The sequence below is a fragment of the Arachis ipaensis genome, chromosome B9 (genome assembly GCF_059453495.1).
Source record: "Arachis ipaensis isolate K30076 ecotype BB chromosome B9, ASM5945349v1, whole genome shotgun sequence".
NCBI lineage: Eukaryota > Viridiplantae > Streptophyta > Magnoliopsida > Fabales > Fabaceae > Arachis > Arachis ipaensis.
In genome coordinates this window covers 81,231,430-81,256,935 of record NC_142444.1, presented here as the reverse complement: position 1 = coordinate 81,256,935, position 25,506 = coordinate 81,231,430, and the positions used below count along the sequence as shown (strand labels likewise).

The 25,506-nt window shown below is 37.1% G+C and overlaps 1 long non-coding RNA gene and 2 other non-coding genes across 3 annotated transcripts in view; 2 read left to right on the top strand and 1 right to left on the bottom strand.

Annotated features, from left to right (window-relative positions):
• Positions 1-25,506, top strand: part of LOC148545181 (uncharacterized) — a 194,862-nt gene that overhangs the window by 121,802 nt on the left and 47,554 nt on the right. The window lies entirely within an intron of this gene.
• LOC148545184 (small nucleolar RNA R71) lies at positions 4,213-4,320 on the top strand. Its single transcript, XR_015900229.1, has one exon. It is a non-coding gene; the product is annotated as a small nucleolar RNA R71 (small nucleolar RNA).
• Positions 18,952-19,059, bottom strand: LOC148545183 (small nucleolar RNA R71). The gene has a single exon (XR_015901301.1). It is a non-coding gene; the product is annotated as a small nucleolar RNA R71 (small nucleolar RNA).

Below are 25,506 nucleotides of genomic sequence, written 5' to 3'. Positions count from 1 at the left end.
TGAGTGTCACTAACGTTGGCTCATCATCCTTCCCTCCACGTCAGCTTCCACGTTAACTAAGTTAACGTGGGAGTTACGTGGCTCATAGTGGCTCATTGTGGCTCATTCCAACGTTAGTGACAAAGGTGAGTGTCACTAACATTGGCGATTGTTTGCTTTCTCTACGTTAGCTTTCACGTTAACTTAGTTAACGTGGGAGTTCACGTAGCTCAAAGTGGCTTAGTCCAACGTTAGTGACAATGGTGAGTGTCACTAACATTGGCCATTCTTTTGCTTCCCAACGTTAGAGTCCACGTTAACTAAGTTAACGTGGAGGCTAATATGGCCAATATGAGCTTGGTCCAACCTTAGTGACAAAGGTGAGTGTCACTAACGTTGGCTCCACTTTCTTTCTTCCACGTTAGAGTTCACGTTAACTTAGTTAATGTGACTCTTATCGTGGGCTATGATGGCTTTGAGGACGTTATTGGCGATTACTTTTCTCATTAACGTTGCAAGCTAGCTCCCATTCCACGTTAGTGGTCACGTTAGTTAGACTAACGTGGTTGCTAACGTGGTTCTTTCTTGCTTCCTTTGTCCTGAAATCAAGCAATAAAGTGCATCAAAGTTCTAATCCACATCATGAGACATGCATCATCTAATTTGTCATATAATTCATGCATAATTCTCATGAAACCATGTAAAGTGCACCATGTTTGCTTGAATCAAGAGGTAAGTGAAATTCTACCCAAAACTTGCTTATTTCCTAAGAAAATGCATGAAACTACCCTAAAACAGTAAAGAAAAGGTCAGTGAAACTGGCCAAAATGCCCCAGCATCACGTCCCCAATTAGAGGTGTCCAGGGTTCTTAAGCACACTCTTTTTTTGCTTTGGACCTTGACTTTAACCGCTCAGTCTCAAGTTTTCACTTGACACCTTCACGCCACAAGCACATGGTTAGGGACAGCTTGGTTTAGCCGCTTAGGCAAGGATTTTATTCCTTTAGGCCCTCCTATCCACTGATGCTCAAAGCCTTGGATCCTTTTTTATTTACCCTTGCCTTTTGGTTTTAAGGGCTATTGGCTTTTTGCTCTTGCCTTTTGGTTGAAAGAGCTTTTGGCTTTTTCTGCTTGCTTTTTCTTTTCTTTCTTTTTTTCTTTTTTTTTTGCCATTTTCTTTTCTTTCTTTTTTTTTCTGCAAGCTTTTGTATTCACTGCTTTTTCTTGCTTCAAGAATCATTTTTATGATTTTTCAAATTATCAAATAACATTTCTCCTTTTTCCTTATTCTTCAAGAGCCAAAATATTTAACATTCATAAACATCAAATTCAAAAGACATATGCACTGTTCAAGCATACATTCAAAAAACAAAAAGTATTGCCACCACATCAAAATAATTAAACTAGTTTCAAGGATGAATTTGAAACTATGTACTTCTTGTTCTTTTGTTTTTAGAATAGTTTTCATTTAAGAGAGGTGATGGATTCATATTCATAACTTTAAGGCATAGACACTTAGACACTAGTGATCATATAGTAAAGACACAAACATAAATAAAACATAAAGCTCAAAAATTGAAAAACAGTAAAATAAATAGACAAGGAGATTAAGGAATGAGTCCACCTTAGTGAGGATAGCGTCTTCCTCTTCTTGATGAACCAATGGTGCTTTTGAGCTCCTCTATGTCTCTTCCTTGCCTTTGTTGCTCCTCCCTCATAGCTCTTTAATCTTCTCTAATCTCATGAAGGATGATGGAGTGCTCTTGGTGCTCCACCCTTAGTTGTCCCATGTTGGAACTTAATTCTCCTAAGGAAGTGTTGATTTGCTCCAAATAGTTTTGTGGAGGGAAGTGCATCCCTTGAGGCATTAGTGGTTATGGAAAATCAAAAAAGCAATGCTTTTTCCATACTAAACTTAAAGTGTTTGCTCGTCCTCGAGCAAAAGAAGAAAGAAAGGATGAGAAGAAGAAGAGATAGAGGAGATGGAGGTGATTGGTGGAGGTTATTTTGGGGAGAGAGTTATGAAAAGGTGTGAAGAGGAGAGAAGAAGTGGTGGAGATCCTGTGGTGATCCTGTGGGGTCCACAGATCAAGTGGGGTCAAGGACTTAACATCCCTGCTCCAATTAGGCGTGTAAAACGCCCTTGCTGTGCAATCCTGGCGTTTAACGCCAGACTGCTGCCTGTTTCTAGCGTTAAACGCCCAAATATAGCTTGTTTCTGGCGTTTAACTCCAGGTAGATGCTTGTTTTTGGTGTTAAACGCCAGCTTGGTGCCTGTTTCTGGCGTTAAACACCAGACAGATGCTTATTTCTAGCGTTTAAATGCCAGACTGCTCTCCTCTAGGGTGTGCTGTTTTCAATGCTGTTTTTCATTCTATTTTTGATTTTTCAGTAGTTTTTATGACTTCACATGATCATCAACCTAATAAAACATGAAATAACAAAAAGAAAATAAAATAGATATGATTAAATAACATTGGGTTGCCTCCCCACAAGCGCTTCTTTAATGTCAATAGCTTGACAGTGAGCTCTCATGGAGCCTCACAGATAATCAGAGCAAGGTTCGAACCTCCCAATACCAAACTTAGAGTTTGAATGTGGGGGTTCAACACCAAACTTAGAGTTTGGTTGTGGCCTCCCAACACCAAACTTAGAGTTTGACTGTGGGGGCTTTGGTTGACTCTGCAGTGAGAGAAGCTTTTCATGCTTCCTCTCCATGGTTACAAAAGGAGATCCTTGAGTTTCAAACACAAGGTTGCCTCATTCAGTTGGAGGACCAACTCTCCTCTGTCCACATCAATCATAGCTCTTGCTGTGGCTAGGAAGGGTCTTCCAAGGATGATGGATTCATCCTCATCCTTCCCAGTGTCTAGGATTATGAAATCAGCAGGGATGTAAAAGGCATTCAACCTTTACTAACACGTCCTCTACTTGTCCATAAGCCTATTTTCTTGAGTTGTCTACCATCTCTAATGAGATTCTAGCAGCTTGCACCTCAAAGATCCCAAGTTTCTTCATTACGAAGAGTGGCATTAAGTTTATTCCTGACCCCAGGTCCCACAGAGCTTTCTCAAAGTTCATGGTACCTATGTTACAGGGAACTAGAAATTTACCAGGATCCTGTTTCTTTTGAGGTAATTTCTGCCTATCCAATGCATTCAGTTCATTGGTGAGTAAGGGAGGTTCATCTTCCCAAGTCTCATTAACAAATAATTTGGCATTCAGCTTCATGATTGCACCAATGTACTTGGCAACTTGCTCTTCAGTAATGTCTTCATTCTCTTCAGAAGAAGAGTACTCATCAGAGCTCATGAAGGGCAGAAGGAAGTTCAATGGAATCTCTATGGTCTCTAGATGAGCCTCAGATTTCTTTAGGTCTTCATTGAGGAACTCCTTATTGATCACTGAGCGTCCCAGGAAGTCTTCCTCACTGGGATTCACGTCCTCTCCCTCCCTTGTAGGTTCAGCCATGATGGTTAAATATATGGCCTTGCACTCTCTCTTTGGATTCTCTTCTGTATTGCTTGGGAGAGTACTAGGAGGGATTTTCGTGACTCTTTTACTCAGCTGGCCCACTTGTGCCTCCAAATTTCTAATGGAGGACCTTGTTTCATTCATAAAACTCAAAGTGGCCTTATTTAGATCAGAGACTATATTTGCCAAGCTAGATGGATTCTGCTCAAAATTCTCTGTCTGTTGCTGAGTGGATGATGGAAAAGGTTTGCTATTGCTAAACCTATTTCTTCCACCATTGTTAAAGCCTTGTTGAGGTTTTTGTTGATCCTTTCATGAGAAATTTGGATGATTTCTCCATGAGGGATTATAGGTGCTTCCATAGGGTTCACCCATGTAATTAACCTCTGCTATTGCAGGGTTCTGAGGATCATAAGCTTCTTCTTCAGAAGAGGCATCTTTAGTACTGTTGGATGATTCCTTCAATCCATTCAAACTCTAAGAGATCATATTGACTTGCTGAGTCAATATTTTATTCTGAGCCAATATGGCATTCAGAGTATCAATTTCAAGAACTCCCTTCCTCTGAGGCGTCCCATTACTCACATGATTCCTTTCAGAAGTGTACATGAACTGGTTATTAGCAACCATGTCAATGAGTTCTTGAGCTTCTGCAGGCGTTTTCTTTAGGTGAATGGATCCACCTGCAGAATGGTCCAATGACATTTTAGATAATTCAGACAGACCATCATAGAATATATCCAGTATAGTCCATTCTAAAAGCATGTCAGAAGGACACTTTTTGGTCAGTTCCGTGTATCTCTCCCAAGCTTCATAGAGGGATTCATCTTCTTTCTGTTTGAAGGTTTGAACATCTACTCTAAGCTTGCTAAGCTTTTGAGGAGGAAAGAACTTGGCTAAGAAAGCCGTGACCAGCTTATCCCAAGAGTTCAGGCTGTCTTTAGGTTGAGAGTCCAACCATATTCTAGCTCTGTCTCTTACAGCAAATGGGAAAAGCATAAGCCTGTAGACCTTGGGATCAACCCCATTGGTCTTAACAGTATCACAGATCTGCAAGAATTCAGTTAAGAACTGAAAGGGATCTTCGGATGGAAGTCCATAAAACTTGCAATTTTGTTGCATAAGAGAAACTAGTTGAGGTTTCAGCTCAAAATTGTTTGCTCTAATGGCAGGGATTGAGATGCTTCTTCCATGTAAATTGGAATTAGGTGCAGTAAAGTCACCAAGCATCTTCCTTGCATTGTTATTATTTTCAGCCATGTCTCCTTCTTTTTCAAAAATTTTTGTGAGATTTTCTCCAGAGAGTTGTGCTTTAGCTTCCCTTAGCTTCCTCTTCAGAGTTCTTTCAGGTTCGGGATCAGCTTCAAGAAGAATGTCCTTATCCTTGTTCCTGCTCATATGAAAAAGAAGAAAATAGAAAATATGGAATTCTCTATGTCACAGTATAGAGATTCTTTTGTGCGAGTAGAAGAAGAGAAGAAGAGAAGAGGGAGAAGAGAAAAATTCGAAATTAAATTAAAATAAAAGGAAAAATATTTTTATTTTTAATTTAAAATCAAAGTTAGAATTCAAAAATTAAAAAGAAAAATGAAATTAAATTAAATTAAAATTTAAAATAGTTAGTTAATGAAAAAGGAATTTTGAAAAAGAGGGAAGGGCTTTTCGAAAATTAGAGATAGAATTAGTTAGGTAGTTTTGAAAAAGATATGAATGAAACAAAAAGATAAGATTGATTGAAAAAGATTTGAAGCTTAATTTTTGAAAAGATAAGAAGTTAGAAAAGATTTTAAAATTGATTTTGAAAAAGATGTGATTGAAATTTATTTTGAAAAAGATTTGATTGAGAAGATATGATTGCAATTTATAAAAAAGATATGATTGAAGAAGAAATTAAAAATATTTGATTTTGAAAAAGATTTTGAAATTAACAATCAAAAAGATATGATTGAAAATTAAAAAGATATGATTTTAAAAATCAAAGTTGATTACTTGACTAACAAGAAACAAAAAGATATGATTTTAAAATTTAAAGATTGAACCTTTCTTAATAGGCAAGTAACAACTTGAAATTTTTTAATCTAAAAATTAAATGTTAGTGAGATTTTCGAAAATATGAAGTAAGAATAGGAAAAAGATTTTGAAAATTAATTTTAAAAAAAAATTTTGAAAATATATAAAAATAAATGTAAAAGATTTGATTTTTGAAAAAGATTTGAAAAGATAGAATTTTGAAATTGAAATTTATGAGTAAAACAAGGAAAGATATATTTTTGATTTTTGAATTTTTAATGATGAGAGAGAAAAACACTAAATTGAAACAAAACATAAGAATTATGAATCAAACAACTAATGCATGCAAGAACACCTTAAATGTCAAGATGAACACCAAGAACACTTTGAAGATCAAGATGAACATCAAGACTTATTTTTGAAAATTTTTAAGAAAAGAAAAATATGCAAGACACCAAACTTAAAACTTTTTATTCTCTAGACACTAATAATTCAAGAATGCATATGAAAAACAAGAAAAGACACAAAACAAGAAAATATGAAGATCAAATAAGAAGACTTGTCAAGAACAACTTGAAGATCATGAAGAACAAATGCATGAGTTTTCAAAAATTTTAAGAAAAATTAAAAAGATGCAATTGACACCAAACTTAAAATTTGACACAAGACTCAAACAAGAAACACAAAATATTTTTGATTTTTTTGATTTTTTGAAAATTAATTGGGAAAAAGAAAAAAGAAGAAAATTTTTTTGTATTTTTCAAAAATAAGAAATAAAAAGCTTAAAATTAAAATAAAATTACCTAATCTGAGCAACAAGATAAACCGTCAGTTGTCCAAACTCGAACAATCCCCAGAAACGGCGCCAAAAACTTGGTATGCGAAATCGTGATCTTCAACAATGGAGCCAATGGATTGGTGCTCTCAAACGTGAATCACACTTTGTCACAATTCTGCACAACTAACCAGCAAGTGCACTGGGTCGTCCAAGTAATAAACATTACGTGAGTAAGGGTCGATCCCACGGAGATTGTCGGCTTGAAGCAAGCTATGGTCGCCTTGTAAATCTCAGTCAGGCGGATTCAGATAGTTATAGAGATTTTATAATTAAAACATAATTAAAATATAAACTAGGATAGAGATACTTATGTAATTCATTGGTGAGAATTTCAGATAAGCGTATAGAGATGCCTTTTGTTCCTCTGAACCTCTGCTTTCCTACTGTCTTCATCCAATCATTCCTACTCCTTTCCATGGCAAGCTTTATGTAGGGCATCACCGTTGTCAATGGCTACATCCGATCCTCTTTATGAAAATGGTCCAATGCGCTGTCACTGCATGGCTAATCATCTGTCGGTTCTCGATCATACTGGAATAGGATTTACTATCCTTTTGCGTCTGTCACTACGCCCAGCACTCGCGAGTTTGAAGCTCGTCACAGCCATCCCTTCCCAGATCCTACTCGGAATACCACAGACAAAGTTTAGACTTTCTAGATCTCAAGAATGGCCGTCCATGGGTTCTAACTTATACCACGAAGATTCTAATATCTCAGACTCGGTCCTCTGTATTAGATATCTAAGAGATACTCATTCTAGCTTGTTTGCATGTAGAACGGAAGTGTTTATCAGGCACGCGTTCATAGGTTAGAATGATGATGAGCGTCACATAATCATCACATTCATCATGTTCTTGGGTGCAAATGGATATCTTAGAGAAGGAATAAGCTTGAATTGAATAGAAAAATAGTAGTACTTTGTATTAATTCATGAGGAACAGCAGAGCTCCACACCTTAATCTATGGAGTGTAGAAACTCTACCATTGAAAATACATAAGTGATAAGGTCCAGGCATGGCCGAATGGCCAGCCCCCTAAACATGATCAAAGGATCAAAAGATAATCCAAAGATATCCAAAGATTGTAATACAATAGTAAAAAGTCCTATTTATACTAAACTAGTTACTAGGGTTTACAAAATGAGTAATTGATGTAGAAATCCACTTTTGGGGCCCACTTGGTGTGCGCTTGGGCTGAGCATTGAGCTTTACACGTGTAGAAGCTTCTCTTGGAGTTGAACGCCAGTTTGTAACCTGTTTCTGGCGTTTAACTCCACTTTGCAACCTGTTTCTGGCGTTTAACTCCAGAATGCAGCATGGAACTGGCGTTGAACGCCAGTTTGCGTCATCTAAACTCGAGCAAAATATAAACTATTATATATTTCTGGAAAGCCCTGGATGTCTACTTTCCAACGCAATTGAGAGCGTGCCATTTGGAGTTTTGTAGCTCTAGAAAATCCACTTTGAGTACAGGGAGGTCAGAATCCAATAGCATCTGCAGTCCTTCTTCAACCTCTGAATCTGATTTTTGCTCAAGTCCCTCAATTTCAGCCAGAAAATACTTGAAATCACAGAAAAACACACAAAATCATAGTAAAAACAATGCCAAAAAGCGTATAAATTATCCGCTCATCAAGGACTCCCGTGTACATCTAAAGAGGTGTAAGGGGTAAGAACTGGGGAGTTATTAGTAAGGTCAGGGTTTAGAGTTAAGTTCATTTATAATGTCTGTTTGCAAGTTTTTAAATCCTTTAAAAATCGATGGTTTAACCATAAAATATTCAACACCTTTTTTTAAAAAAAATCAATTAATTAACCAGAAATCCAAACTCCCTTTTTCAGATAAAAAGAATCTTAAAAGTTTCCTAATGGCATGAATAACCAACCTCTTCCAAAAATAGGTTCATTAAGTCTATGCTGAACCAGCTTGATATTTCATACTTTACTAAACCACAACTCAAACCAATCACGGCCTCTGGCCCATCACATAATCAATCATGGCTTGATGTATAGGGAATTATACCGGCTCAGATTTTTCAACTTAAGATAACTTACGTTGCAAGTATAGACCACACCGGCAACCAACTCCCACCATCAAAGTTTAGATTTTTCATATACAAAATATAAACCGAGAGTAATGAAACCTCGGGTCGTTCTCCCTAAGAATGCAAATCGATGTGTCACACTTTCGGTTTTGGGGAAAAAGGGGGTTTTGGAATTAAAGAATGAAATATTAAAAGAACTAAGAAATAAAAAAACTAAGGAATGATCAAAACTGGAATCAATGCACTAAAAAGGAAATAAGATCAAAACTAGTGAAAATGCTATAAATGCATAAAGGAGCCTTGACTTGGGAATGAGACTCCAAGGAATCCTATCATCGTCATAACCACAACTATGGCAACTATGATGAGTCTATCTGACTTCGTCTACACCTAACATCGAGGAGTAAGTCAAGCAAGCATAATTGACCTTAATCCATAAGTCCTAGCTAACTTACCAAATTAATTGGTAAAAAGCTAGCGTCAATGGAAACAAGAGTCAACTAACTACCAAAGAATTGCCACTAAATGTCGGACATTATGACTCTAGTATCCTAGGAACTCAATTCCCAAGCCAAGGTGTGAAAATCTACTCAAAATTACCAAGTGACATTTTCACAAACACTTGGTGGGCATATAACCAAAACATGAGAAATTGCAAAGAAAAATGAAGGCTATAACCAAAATATTCACAATATCAACAATAGACAATCAAACAAGCATATATAAAGCATAAAACATTAAATTCATCAATCAAAACTTCAAGAAACCAAAATTGCGTATATAAACAAAGTAACTTCAACCATAAGAAAATAAAAGCAAAAGTAGTGAAATTAAAGAGGAAATTAAAGAGTACTTACAAAAGATGAGTAAAATCAAAGATCAGGCTTGACTATAAAATGCTACAAGGAAAGTTTAGGGACCCCTAGAAGAGAAAATGAAGAAAACTACTCTACACAACTCTTACTCCTAATACTATGGAAAAAATGTAAAAATAAAGTTCTAAGTCCTAATGCCATCATATGGCTTCAATTTCCCTTGATATAGCACTCCCATTCAGCATCAAGCCTTCCAAAACTGGGCCAAAGGCCCCCAAAAATGCGGATCACATGTTTCATTAATGAATCCACGTGCAAGGACCTGTGCGTACGCACACATGCTGATTTTTCACCTGTGCGTACACACAGGGTTGTGCGTAGGCACACTTGCTAATTTCTGTACTTGTGCATTGGCACAGAGTTGTGCTTGTGCACAAGTGCTGATTTTGACCCTCGTGCGTAGGCACAAAGAGTGTGTGTCGGCACACTCTGAAATGCTTTTCTCATTTGTTTTCTTCATGTTTTCTCCCAATTGCTGCTTCTCTTCCACCTTTATCAAGACATTCCTACCTATTACACCTGAAATCACTCAACAAACATATCTCAGCATCGAATGGAAGAAAATTGGAATTAAATTGCTCAATTTAAGCACAAAAATGCATGTGTTCACATTTAGGTTCAATTTAAGGATCGAACGCAAAAGTATGCTATTTTAATCAATAAGTGTGAGTTTATATGATGAAATCTATCCAATTCAAGGCAAATATAAATATCAAATTTGGACTTATCAATTCCCCCACACTTAAACAAAAGCATGTCATCATGCTAAACAAAAACAAGGAGAATGATCAAAGGGTAACAACTTATTGAATGTAACTATCTATATGCATACAATTATGTATATACTATATATATCTATCTATCTATAATGTCCTATTGATTTGGTGTAAACAAACAATCAAATTCCAAGCAAGTATATAGACATATAGGGCTAAGCAAAGAAATAATTTAATGCAATTAAAATCCAAAGAATTGATTCAAGTTTTACAATGAAGCAACTTGCAAGAATGCATGATAAGAGAGGTGGAGACATAAAATTGAGTAATTGAACCCTCATTAGGTGTGTATGCAATCTAATCGCTCGGTGTCTAGGGTTTTAATCACTCACGTCTCCTCTAATCATACTTTCAATTATTTGCTTTTTATCTAACAATCAACAACCATGTGATGCCTGAATGCAAGTATCATGAGGTCTTTAGAAGGTTGTAATGGGGTTGGGGTAAGGGTAAGATGAATATGGCTAAGGGGACTAGAAGATTGAATCTTTGATTAGCTTAAGTATTCAACTCAACCTATATCAATCAAATAACAAAAATGCATTCTAGCCACTCATTACTTCTTTTCTGTGACAAATGCATATGGTTAAAGTAAATTGACACATGAATGTGCACCCATTTTCCAAATTTTTCCATAAAATACCCAAAAAAAATTTTTCATTCACTACCAATGTTTTCCATCATTCTCCCACACTTAAATGAAACACACACCTTAACCTAAGCTAATCAAGGATACAAATCGAGGTAAATAATGGTTTTCTGCTTAAGGTTGTGATGTTGTGATATTAAAAATAATGGGGTAAATAAGGCTCAAAAGGGGTTAACAACAGTAGATGCAAGGGTAAGTCCATATGGGTGAGTGAGTTTAATTCAAAAATGGCCTCAATCATGCTCAATACATTCAAACATCAACTATTGAAAATAAAGAATCAAGCAAAATAAAGATTACAATTATAGAAGGATCATAGCACACAATGAACAAAATGTGGTTAGAATGTATAACCACTCAATATAAACTCAAAAACTCACAAGGTATTTTGTTCTATCTCTCTTCTATGTTCCATAAAAATCATTCAAGCAAGTTTAAAAAAAATTTTCGAAATCAATTAAATAAAACGCCCAAAAAATAAAATTCTTGGAAATCATTGTTGTTTTCACCAAAATTATTTCCTATATATATCTATGATGTGATGGATGCAATTTCAAAAATTTTTCTAGTTCTATTCCTAATTTTTTCAATATGCCAAAAAAAACTAACATGAACAATTAGGGCAAGCTTGAACTAGGCACTATGATATTCACATCATCCAATCACAAATTCTATTTATAAAATATATACCATGCAAAAATGAAAAATGCAATAACTATGGATGAGCTAAGATGTATATATATACTAGAAGAAAGTGCAATGCAACAATAAAAAATACTCCAAATATCTACAAGAAACATAGTAAAAGAAAACAAAAATAAAGTGCAAAGTGTTCGGAAAAGAAAATTTACGCCCCAAAAGTGGTGAATCCTCCCCCACACTTACGCATTGCACAGTCCTCCGTGCATGAACACGATCCCGGGGGAAATGTCTCTCAAGTGCTCCACCTTCAGCTGGCGGATGCGAAGGCTTGGGTTGTGTGGAAATCGCCAAGTCCAATGCATTCTCGGCATGTTCGTCCACGGTGTCCTTCTCCTCTCCTGGCTCCTTGCCTTTATGTTTCATCCTCAAAAAGAATAAATAAAGTATAATTAGGAATCATAAGGCAAGTAGCTCAAAAAGGTAAAGGAGGGAGCAAATGCATTGTATGTTTGGAGGAAAAAGAAAACAAACAAGCATTTAATTGAGAAAGTTTGCATAGAGGTGTGGTATGATGAAAATGAGCCGTGTGTGTATTCCAATTATGCGCGCGGTTAGAACATACACAACAGCCGGTTAAAACGGCATCTACACAATCAAAAAGTAAGCATGGGTTCCTCAATTAAATGGCCTAAGTTGCATGCAATGAATAAGCATCAATTAGACTCAAGCAAGCTTTGGCAATTACAACAAGAGTGAATTGAATTTAGGGAATATTGGATATTGAAATCGTGCAACTGAAAGTGCAAGATTAATAAAATAGCACAACAAGCAATAACCAATTCAATGATGAAAAGAAACTACTTATTCATCCTTAGGAATAATGAAATAATCACATGTATAAGGTGCTTGTTACAAAAAGTGACAAGTCTTGATAAGAATCAAGTCAAGTCAACTCAAAAAAATACAAAGCATTAACAAGGAACAAATACCTTGTTATGTGATTATATTGACTTAAAAACCATGATGAACAAGCAATTCAATTTAATTCACTAAATTCAATATGTACTCGTTTCAAATTTCACCTAACAAGAAATTAAATGTCAATTTTCATATCAATTTGGTGTTAGCAACACAAAGCAACAAGAAGTACATTATTGAAATTCCAATCCAAAATAACATCAAAATCATTCAAAAATGCACAATGTAAGAATCGCGAATTAATTAACCGATTAATTAATGTAAAATAATAATTCTTTAATTACCCGGAGTCCAAAAATCTACTTATTCTTTAATTCTTTAATCATATTTATAATTCTTTAGAATATTAATTAGAAAATATAAATATGATTTTTGGACTCCGTAGATTTTTCTAAGTTGGAAAATGTAATTTTCTTCAGAAAATTGCGTAAAAACATGTACCAGTAAATTAACTGGCACTACCAGCTTAAGTCCGTCCGGTACTGTGTGAGAATAATTAAAAATAGTAGAAAACCTTAGAAAAATATTTAGAATGAAAAACCGGGCCGTAATTTTAAAGGTTTGGCCCGAATTTGGGCCAAATGGACCAAAAATGCTAACGGGTTAGACCGGGCCCAAGTTGGGCCCAAGCCCAACATATATAAAGCCACTTAAGTGGCAAACTCAGCCATTTTCACCCATTTCTAGCAGCTGAAACGTGATTGAGAGAGAAGAGAGGTAGGGTTCCAAAAATTTACTATTCATCATCTTCTTCTTGGAGCCATATCTCACTATCCGGAGCTCCGATTCATGTGCCATCAGTTGCCACGCGAAGCTCTCGTTGAGCTCTTTGATTTCATTCAAAAAAAGTGGTAAGGAACTTCCAATTTCTTGCCTAATTCTTCCTTCTATAATAGATTCAGTTTTGGCTATGGTGAATGAGTGGTTCTTGTGATTTTGATTAATTAGGTACAATCTAGCCCCGGCTACTTAGTGGGTTTTGTCTTAATCAATTGTGGGTAAGGTAAGCTCACCCATATCCCTTGTGAAATTGAATAATTAAGAACCCTAGGTACTAATTTATTGTATATTAATGTGTATAGCTTGGAATATTGATTGTTGATGCTTGTTGCAGATTAATTGATGGCTTGATTGAGTTTGAGAACTTGTGGAAGCTTGGTTGAGGCCAGTTTGGTGATTTTGTGCACATTGAAAATCGGCCAAGGTATGGTTTTGGTGTCCTCTATGTAATATATATAATATTTTTGGACACTTAGGCTAGTAGACCTTAGGATAGGATTGAATTGGTTGGTAAGTGTTCATAGCCTGGACGAGCTATAAGGTCCGGGTTGGACAATGATGAAAATGGCCGACCTGTTCTAAGGATGGTTCATCTCCGACCTCTTCATAAAGAGCTCGGCCAAATCACTATTAAGGCCTAATGGGCCCAGAACAGAAGATCACAGCCCACTTGAAGGCAGCTGGCCAAAGATAGGTGATCTCACCCACAAAAACATAAGATAAGATAACAAACTTATCTCAAGAGAGGTCACTCAACACTACTATAAATACACTGGAGCACCTAGGTATAACTCATACTCTGATTCTACATAGAAAACCTACTCAAAGACCATGCTAACTTAAGCATCGGAGTCTCTTGCAAGTACCACCACCCTCCAATGATCAAGGATCAGCAAGATCTCAAGGCTTAACAAGTCAGACACAGTAGCTCCAGCCACAACAGCAGATCTCCTTCGAGATCAACCTTCAGTTCAGGTAACCCTCAGAACATTGGCGCCGTTGCCGGGGAACCTAGAAGTCTTCCCATCATCATGGAAGACAACCTTGACAACGATCGTAATTCTGGCTTGGAGGATAGAACATCGCACAAGAACACGGATACCATACCAAAGGATACACATCAAGATAAGGGAGATAAACAACCACCAAACACCAAAATCTTGGAAGCTATCCGTGAGCAACAGCATCGACTGAAACAGCTTGAACAAGAAGCCGACCGAGAGCGGGAGGCTGAGCGAGACCTTCGGAGAGAAACAAGACGGCGTCGAGAGTTGGAGAAAAAGCTCTTGCAGCTCGAAGCTGATCTCAAAACTAAGACCACTCGATTCAGCCACGAAGACAGCCCCCACAAGGACCAAGACCTATTCACAATGGAGATCATGAAGCCTAATGTTCCGAAGAACTTAAAAGCCCCCGATATGACTCTGTACAACGGTACGTCTGATCAAAGCGATCATCTCAGCAATTTCAGAAGTCGGATGTATCTTACGGATGCTTCAGATGCAATCCGTTGTAAGGCTTTCCCGGCCACTTTAACCAAAACGGCAATAAAGTGGTTCAACAGTTTGCCGCCAGGGTCAATCACAAGCTTCGATGACCTCGCCAAGAAGTTCCTAGCCAGATTTTCCATCCAAAAAGCCAAAGCCAAGCATGCCCCAAGCCTGTTAGGAATTAAGCAAGGAGATCGGGAAAGCCTTCGCAACTACATGGAGAGATTCAACAAAGCATGTCTGGACATACAAAGTTTGCCGAAAGAAGCAGCCATCATGGGTCTCATCAATGGCCTACGAGAAGGACCCTTCAGCCACTCTATATCCAAAAAACACCCAACATCTCTAAACGAGGAATAAGAGCGGGCAAAAAAGTACATTAATATGGAGGAAAACTCTCGATTAGGAGAAACCTCAAAATCCGGATTCTCCTACCCATCCAGATTCTGTGATTTTAGGTAATTTCTGGCTGAAATTGAGGGACTTGAGCAAAAATCAGATTCAGAGGTTGAAGAAGGACTGCAGATGCTGTTGGATTCTGACCTACCTACACTCAAAGTGGATTTTCGGGAGCTACAGGAGTCCAAATGGCGCACTCTCAATTGCGTTGGAAGGTAGACATCTAGGACTTTCCAGCAATATATAATAGTCCATACTTTGCCCGAGTTTAGATGATGCAAACTGGCGTTCAACGCCAGCTCTCTGCCTTATTCTGGAGTTAAACGCCAGAAACAGGTTGCAAAGCAGAGTTAAACGCCATAAACAGGTTACAAACTGCCGTTTAACTCCAAGGAAGACCTCTACACGTGAAAGCTTCAATGCTCAGCCCAAGCACACACCAAGTGGGCCCCAAAAATGGATTTCTGCATCATTTACTCATTTCTGTAACCCTAGTAACTAGTTTAGTATAAATAGAACTTTTTACTATTGTATTCAGAGTCTTTGGGGTCTGATCTTTGATTAGTCTTTTGTGATCTTAGACCTTTATGGGGGCTGGCCATTCGGCCATGCCTGGACCTTGTTCTTATGTATTTTCAACGGTAGAGTTTCTACACACCATAGATTAAGGTGTGGAGCTCTGCTGTTCCTTATGAATTAATGCAAAGTACTACTGTTTTTCTATTCAATTCAAGCCTATTTCTTCTCTAAGATATCCATTCACACACAAGAACATGATGAATGTGATGATTATGTGACGCTCATCATCATTCTCACTTATGAACGCGTGCCTGACAAACACTTCCGTTTTACATGCAAACAAGCTTGAATACGTATCTCCTAGCCTTCTGATCGTGAGATCAGAATCTTCGTGGTATAGGCTAGAATTATTGGCGGCCATTCTTGAGATCCGAAAAGTCTAAACCTTGTCTGTGGTATTCCGAGTAGGATCCGGGAAGGGATGGCTGTGATGAGCTTCAAACTCGCGAGTGCTGGGCGTAGTGACAGACGCAAAAGGATTAATGAATCCTATTCCAGTATGATCGAGAACCGAGAGATGAATAGCCGTGCGGTGACAGCGCATCTTGGACTATTTTCACAGAGAGAATGGAAAGTAGCCATTGACAATGGTGATGCCCTACACAAAGCTTGCCATGGAAAGGAGTATGAAGGATTGGATGAAGACACCAGGAAAGCAGAGGTTCAGGGGGAACGAAAGCATCTCTATACGTTTATCTGAAATTCTCACCAATGAATTACATAAGTATCTCTATCTTTATTTTACGTTTTATTTGTCTTTTAATTATTAAAACTCTATAACCATTTGAATCCGCCTGACTAAGATTTACAAGGTGACCATAGCTTGCTTCAAGCCGACAATCTCTGTGGGATCGACCCTTACTCACGTAAGGTTTATTACATGGACGACCTAGTGCACTTGCTGGTTAGTTGTGCGAAGTTGTGAAAAAGTGTGTGAATTACGTTCCGAGCACCAAGTTTTTGGTGCCGTTGTTAAGGATCACAATTTCGTGCACCAAGTTTTTGGCGCCGTTGTTGGGGATTGTTCGAGTTTGGACAACTGACGGTTCATCATGTTGCTCAGATTAGGTAATTTTATTTTAATTTTAAGTTTTTACTTTTATTCCTTTTATTTTCAAAAATTTTTCAAAAAAAAAAATTTATTCTATGGCTTCAAAATTTTTAAGAATGAATTCTAGAGTTTCATGAAACATGTTGAAGCCTGGCTGGCTGTAAAGCCATGTCTAATTCTTTTGGACTGAGGCTTCCACTTATCAGCACAGAAGCAAGTTGAATGAAGTATCAGCTGTTGTATGTCTGATTTGTATCTGCTGAAGCTTGGCTGGCCATTGGCCATGTCTATTGTTTTGGACTGGAGCTTTCACTAAAAGCTTGGCTGGCTAGTAAGCCATGTCTAATTCCTGGACTGGAGCTTTAGACTAACATTGCAAGATTCCTGGAATTCCTATTAAAAATTTTGAAATCCTTATTTTTCTTTTTTCCAATTAATTTTCGAAAAATCCAAAAAAAATTAATAAAATTATAAAACAAAAAATAATTTGATGTTTCTTGCTTGAATCTAGTGTCAAGTCATAAGTTTGGTGTCAATTACATGTTTATCTCTTTCTTGCATTTTTCGAAAATCCATGCATTGCATTCTTCATGATCTTCAAGTTGTTCTTGATGAATCCTCTTGTTTGATCTTTAAAATTTCTTGTTTTGTGTCTTTTCTTGTTTCTCATATGTATTTTTGAATTATTAATGTCTCAACATTGAAAATTTCTAAGTTTGGTGTCTTGCATGTTTTTCTTTTCTTAAAAATTTTCAAAAATAAGTTCTTGGTGTTCATCTTGACATTCAAAATGTTCTTGGTGTTCATCTTGACACTTATACTGTTCTTGCATGCATCTTTTATTTTAATCCAAAATTTTTATGTTTTGCATCAACTTTATGTTTTTCTCTCTCATCATTAAAATTCAAAAATAAAAAAAAATATCTTTCCCTTTTTCTCTCATAAACTTTCGAAAATTTGAGTTGACTTTTTCAAAAAGTTTTTAAAATTTAATTGTTTCTTATGAGTCAAATCAAATTTTCAATTTAAAAATTCTATCTTTTTCAAATCTTTTTCAAAAATTAAATCTTTTTCATTTTTCTTTTATGATTTTCAAAAATTTCAAATTCATTTTCAAAAATCTTCTTATCTTGTTCATAATTTCAAAATCTTTATTAACAATTAATGTGATTGATTCAAAAGTTTTTAAGTTTGTTACTTGCCTATTAAGAAAGGTTCAATCTTTAAATTTTAAAATCATATCTTCAAGTTTCTTGTTTGTCAAGTAATCAAGTTTGATTTCAAAAATCAAATCTTTTTAATTTCCTTTTCAAATCTTTTTCAAAATAATTTTCAATCATATCTTTTCAATCACATCTTTTTCAAAATCAATTTCAAAATCTTTTCTAACTTCTTATCTAACTTCTTATCTTTTCAAAATTGATTTTCAAATCTTTTTTTTTCAATTAATCTTATCTTGTTTGATTCTTATCTTTTTCAAAACTACCTAACTAATTCTCTCCTTAATTTTCGAAAATCACCTTCCTCTTTTTCAAAATTCCTTTTTAATTAACTATTTGTTTTAAATTTTAATTTGATTTAATTTTTTTTCCCTTCTTAATTTTCGAATTTTAACTTTAATTTTAAATTAAAAACAAAAATATTTTTCTTTTCTTTTCAATTATTTTCGAAAATTCTTCTCTCTCACCTCCTTCTAATTATTTATCTATCTACTAACACTTCTCTTCTTCTTAAAAATTCGAACCCTCTCGCTCTTTCTGTGTTCAAATTTCTTTTCTTTTTTTACTCACATAAAGGAATCTCTATACTGTGACATAGAGGATTCCTCTTCTTTTCTGTTTTCTTTTTTTTTTCATATGAGCAGGAACAAGGATAAGAACATTCTTATTGAAGCTGATCCTGAACTTGAAAGGACTCTGAAGAGGAAGCTAAGGGAAGCTAAAGCACAACTCTCTGGAAAAAATCTGACAGAAATTTTCAAAAAAGAAGGAGACATGGCCGAAAATAATAACAATGCAAGGAAGATGCTTGGTGACTTTACTGCACCAAATTCCAATTTACATGGAAGAAGCATCTCAATCCCTGCCATTGGAGCAAACAATTTTGAGCTAAAGCCTCAATTAGTTTCTCTGATGCAACAGAGTTTCAAGTTTCATGGACTTCCATCGGAAGATCCTCTTCAGTTCTTAACTGAATTCTTGCAAATCTGTGAGACTGTTAAGACCAATGGGGTTGATCCCGAGGTCTACAGGCTTATGCTTTTCCCATTTGCTGTAAGAGACAGAGCTAGAATATGGTTGGACTCTCAATCTAAAGATAGCCTGAACTCTTGGGATAAGCTGGTCACGGCTTTCTTAGCCAAGTTCTTTCCTCCTCAAAAGCTTAGCAAGCTTAGAGTGGATGTTCAAACCTTCAAACAGAAAGAAGGTAAATCCCTCTATGAAGCTTGGGAGAGATACAAGCAACTGACCAAAAAGTGTCCTTCTGACATGCTTTCAGAATGGACCATCCTGGATATATTCTATGATGGTTTGTCTGAATTATCAAAGATGTCATTGGATCATTCTGCAGGTGGATCCATTCACCTAAAGAAAACGACTGCAGAAGCTCAAGAACTCATTGACATGGTTGCTAATAACCAGTTCATGTACACTTCTAAAAGGAATCCTGTGAGTAATGGGACGCCTCAGAGGAAGGGAGTTCTTGAAATTGATACTCTGAATGCCATATTGGCTCAGAATAAAATATTGACTCAGCAAGTCAATATAATTTCTCAAAGTCTGAATGGATTGCAAGCTGCATCCAATAGTACTCAAGAGGCATCTTCTGAAGAAGAATCTTATGATCCTGAGAACCCTGCAATAGCAGAGGTGAATTACATAGGTAAACCCTATGGAAACACCTATAATCCCTCATGGAGAAATCATCCAAATTTCTCATGGAAGGATCAATAAAAGCCTCAACAAGGCTTTATTAATGGTGGAAGAAATAGGTTTAGCAATAGCAAACCTTTTCCATCATCCACTCAGCAACAGATAGAGAATTCTGAGTAGAATCCATCTAGCTTAGCAAATATAGTCTCTGATCTATCTAAGGCCACTTTAAGTTTTATGAATGAAAAAAGGTCCTCCATTAGAAATTTGGAGGCACAAGTGGGCCAGCTGAGTAAAAGAGTCATTGAAACTCCTCCTAGTACTCTCCCAAGCAATACAGAAGAGAATCCAAAAAGAGAGTGCAAGGCCATTACCTTACATGGTGTGGCCGAACCCAAAGAGGAGGAGGAGGACGTGAATCCTAGTGAGGAAGACCTCATTGGACGTTCAGTGACCAATAAAGAGTTTCCCTTTGAGGAACCAAAGGAATCTGAGGCTCATCTAGAGACCATAGAGATTCTATTGAACCTCTTTCTGCCCTTCATGAGCTTTGATGAATATTCATCCTCTGAAGAGGATGAAGACATTACTGAAGAGCAAGTTGCCAAGTACCTTGGTGCAATCATGAAGCTGAATGCAAAATTATTTGGTAATGAGACTTGGGAAGATGAACTTCCTTTGCTTACCAATGAACTAAATGCATTGGATAGGCAGAAATTACCTCAAAAGAAATAGGATCCTGGAAAATTCGTAATTCCCTGTAACATAAGCACCATGACCTTTGAGAAGGCTCTATGTGACCTGGGGTCAGGAATAAACTTAATGCCACTCTCTGTAATGGAGAAATTTGGGATCTTTGAGGTGCAAGCTGCCAGAATCTCATTAGAGATGGCAGAAAACTCAAGAAAATAGGCTTATGGACAAGTACAGGACGTGTTAGTAAAGGTTGAAGGCCTTTAAATCCCTGCTGATTTCATAATCCTAGACACTGGGAAGGATGAGGATGAATCCATCATCCTTAGAAGACCCTTCCTAGCCACAGCAATAGCTGTGATTGATGTGGACAGAGGAGACTTGGTCCTACAACTAAATGAGGACAACCTTGTGTTTAAAACCCAAGGATCTCCTTCTGTAACTATAGAGAGGAAGCATGAAAAGCTTCTCTCACTGCAGAGTTAACCAAAGCCCCCACAGTCAAACTCTAAGTTTGGTGTTGGGAGGCCACAACCAAACTCTAAGTTTGGTGTTGAACCCCCACATTCAAACTCTAAGTTTGGTGTTAGGAGGTTCCAACAATGCTCTAAACATCTGTGAGGCTCTATGAGAGCTCACTGTCAAGCTATTGACATTAAAGAAGTGCTTGTTGGGAGGCAACCCAATGTTATTTAATTATATCTATTTTATTTCTATTGTTATTTTATGTTTCTTTAGGTTGATGATCATGTGAAGTCACAAAAACTACTGAAAAATCAAAAACAGAATGAAAAACAGCTTTAAAAACAGCTCACCTTGGAGGAAGGACTTACTGGCGTTTAAACGCTAGTAAGAAGCATCAAACTGGCGTTTAACGCCAGAAAGAAGCATCAAGCTGGCGTTAAACGCCAGAAACAAGCACCAGACTAGCGTTTAACACCAGAACAGAGCATGGAAGTGGCGTTAAACGCTAGAAACAAGCAGCAAGCTGGCGTTAAACGCCAGACATGCATACTAAGGGCGTTTTACACGCCTAATTAGAGCAGGGATGTTAAGTCATTGACCCCACAGGATCTGTGGACCCCACAAGATCCCCACCTTTTGTTCTCTCCTATTCACACCTTTTCATAACTCTCTTCCACAAATAACCTCCACCAATCACCTCCATTACTCTTCTAAAACCATCATACAACCTACCTACACCCACCCACTCAAATTCAAACAATTCACACACCTCCATCTCCTCCATTTTCTTCTTTTTCTACTCACTTCTTTCTTCTTTTTCTCGGGGATGAGCAAATATTTTAAGTTTGGTGTGGTAAAAGCATTGCTTTTTGTTTTTCCATAACCATTAATGGCACCTAAGGCCAGAGAAACCTCAAGAAAGAGGAAAGGGAAGACAAAAGCTTCCACCTCTGAGTCATGGGAGATGGAGAGATTCATCTCAAGGGTCCATAGCTCAGTAGTAGAGCATTTAATTGCACAACAATAGAGCCCACGCATGGACCTCAACAAGAGCATGAGGAATTCCCTCACCAAGAAATCCCTGAGATACTTCAAGGGATACATTTTCCTCCACACAACTATTGGGAGCAACTAAGGATAGGGGCCCCAAAATCACTAGGGATGAAGCAAAAAAGGCAAGGAAGAGACATAGAGGAGCTCAAGAGCACCATTGGTTCTTCAAGAAGAGGAAGACGCCACCCTTACTAAGGTGGACCCGTTCCTTAATCTCCTTGTTCTTTTTTTCCTATTTTTCGTTTATTATGCTTATTTATGTTTGTGTCTTTATTACATGATCATTAGTGTTTAAGTGTCTATGTCTTAAAGCTATGAATGTCCTATGAATCCATCACCTCTCTTAATTGAAAACTGTTCTAAAAACAAAAGAACAAGAAGTACATGGTTTCGAATTCATCCTTGAAACTAGTTTAATTCTTTTGATGTGGTGACAATACTTTTTATTTTCTAAATGAATGCTTGAACAGTGCATATGTCTTTTGATATTGTGGTTTATGAATGTTAAATATGTTGGCTTTTGAAAGAATGATGAAAAAGGATAAATGTTATTGATAATCTGAAAAATCATAAAATTGATTCTTGAAGCAAGAAAAAGCAGTGAATACAAAAGCTTGCAAAAAAAAGAGAAGAGAAAAGAAAAAAATGGCGAAAAAATGGAGAGAAAGAAAAAGAAAAAGCAAGCAGAAAAAGCCAAAAGCTCTTTAAACCAAAAGGCAAGAGCAAAAAGCCAATAGCCCTTAAAACCAAAAGGCAAGGGTAATAAAAAAGGATCCAAGGCTTTGAGCATCAGTGGATAGGAGGGCCTAAAGGAATAAAATCCGGCCTAAGCGGCTAAACCAAGCTGTCCCTAACCATGTGCTTGTGGCGTGAAGGTGTCAAGTGAAAACTTGAGACTGAGCGGTTAAAGTCAAGGTCCAAAGCAAAAGAAGAGTGTGCTTATGAACCCTGGACACCTCTAATTGGGGACTCTAGCAAAGCTGAGTCACAATCTGAAAAGGTTCACCCAATTATGTGTCTGTGGCATTTATGTATCCGGTGGTAATACTGGAAAACAAAGTGCTTAGGGCCACGACCAAGACTTATAAAATAGCTGTGTTCAAGAATCAATATACTGAAATAGGAGAATCAATAACACAATCTAAAATCTAAAGTTCCTATAGATGCCAATCATTCTGAACTTCAATAGATAAAGTGAGATGCCAAAACTATTCAAGAGGCAAAAAGCTACTAGTCCCGCTCATTTGATTGGAGCTAAGTTTCATTGATATTTTGGAATTTATAGTATATTCTCTTCTTTTTATCCTATTTGATTTTCAGTTGCTTGGGGACAAGCAACAATTTAAGTTTGGTGTTGTGATGAGCGGATAATTTATACGCTTTTTGGCATTATTTTTACATAGTTTTTAGCATGATTTAGTTAGTTTTTAGTATATTTTTATTAGTTTTTAAATAAAATTCACATTTTTGGACTTTACTATGAGTTTGTATGTTTTTCTGTGATTTCAGGTAATTTCTGGATGAAATTGAGGGACTTGAGCAAAAATCAGATTCAGAGGTTGAAAAGGACTGCAGATGCTGTTGGATTCTGACCTCCCTGCATTAAAAGTGGATTTTCTGGAGCTACAGGAGTCCAAATGGTGCGCTCCCAATTGCGTTAGAAAGTAGACATCCAGGGAATTCCAGAAATATATAATAGTGCATACTTTGCCCGAGTTTAGATGACACAAACTGGAGTTCAACGCCAGCTCTCTGCCCTATTCTTGAGTTAAACGCCAGAAACAGGTTGCAAAGCAGAGTTAAACGCCAGAAATAGGTTACAAACTGGCGTTTAACTCCAAGGAAGACCTCTACACGTGAAAGCTTCAATGCTTAGCCCAAGCACACACCAAGTGGGCCCCGGAAGTGAATTTATGCATCATTTACTAATTTTTGTAACCCTAGTAACTAGTTTAGTATAAATAGAACTTTTTACTATTGTATTCAGAGTCATTGGGGTCTGATCTTTGATTAGTCTTATGCGATCTTAGACCTTTATGGGGGCTGGCCATTCGGCCATTCCTGGACCTTGTTCTTATGTATTTTCAACAGTAGAGTTTCTACACACCATAGATTAAGGTGTGGAGCTCTGCTGTTCCTTATGAGTTAATGCAAAGTACTACTCTTTTTCTATTCAATTCAAGCCTATTTCTTCTTTAAGATATCTATTCGCACACAATAAGATGATGAATGTGATGATTATGTGACGCTCATCATCATTCTCACTTATGAACGCGTGCCTGACAAACACTTCCGTTCTACATGCAAACAAGCTTGAATGCGTATCTCTTAGCCTTCTGATCGTGAGATCAGAGTCTTCATGGTATAGGCTAGAATTATTGGCAGCCATTCTTGAGATCTGGAAAGTCTAAACCTTGTCTGTGGTATTCCGAGTAGGATCCGGGAAGGGATGGCTGTGACGAGCTTCAAACTCGCGAGTGCTAGGCATAGTGACAGACGCAAAAGGATTACTGAATCCTATTCCAGTATGATCGAGAACCGACAAATGAATAGCCGTGCGGTGACAGCGCATCTTAGACCATTTTCACTGAGAGGATGGAAAGTAGCCATTGACAACGGTGATGCCCTACACAAAGCTTGCCATGGAAAGGAGTATGAAGGATTGGATGAAGACAGTAGGAAAGCAGAGGTTCAGGGGGAACGAAAGCATCTCTATACGCTTATCTGAAATTCCCACCAATGAATTTCATAAGTATCTCTATCTTTATTTTACATTTTATTTGTATTTTAATTATTAAAACTCTATAACCATTTGAATCCGCCTGACTGAGATTTACAAGGTGACCATAGCTTGCTTCAAGCCGACAATCTCCGTGGGATCGACCCTTACTCACGTAAGGTTTATTACTTGGACGACCCAGTGCACTTGCTGGTTAGTTGTGCGAAGTTGTGACAAAGTGTGTGAATTACGTTTGATGCCAAGGCATCTTAGGCTAGTTTCACTAGCCTTTTTCTTTTATTTTTAGTTGTTTTATGCATTTTCTTGAGCCTTAAGTAATCATTTTGGGCCAAATAGTCATGCTTGTCTTAAATCATTCAACATGAAGATTTTGATGCAAATTCCATGAGTTTTTAGTTATATTCCTTGAATGCTATGAATGGAAGATTTCTCATGAAATTTTGCAAGACTTTGATGCATTTGTTTGGATGATTTCAGGGAAGAAGAGGCTAACCAAGGAAGCAACAAAATCAATAAAGGAAGCTTGAATATCACATGTGGAGTTTAAGTTCCAGTTTAAGCCTAAACTGGAGCTTAAACGCCAGAATCATGAAGGCTAAGAAATGCTGGAATTGAAGTTTAACCTCCAGTTTGACCTCAAACTGGAGGTTAAACGCCAGAATGAAAAGTCTCACCAAAGAAGCATTCCACGTTTAACCTCCAGTTTGACCTCAAACTGGAGGTTAAACGCCAGAATGACAATGCCACTCAGGAAGGAGTTCCACGTTTAACCTCCAGTTTGACCTCAAACTGGAGGTTAAACGTGTTCGACACCTCCAGGGCTACCATTCTAAGCTTCCACGTTTAACCTCCAGTTTGACCTCAAACTGGAGGTTAAACGTGTTCGACCTCCAGGGCTACCTTTTCCATTTCCACGTTTAAGCTTCAGTTTAACCTTAAACTGAAGCTTAAACGTGTTATATGGAACAGCTTGACCATGCCTTCTTCAAACATAAATAACTTGAGCTACAAAACTCCAAATGAGGTGATTCAAAATGCATTGGAAAGAAGACATCTAGAGCTTTCCAAGCATATATGGCATGCATGGTGGATACTAAAAATTGAGGGAGAAAACAGCC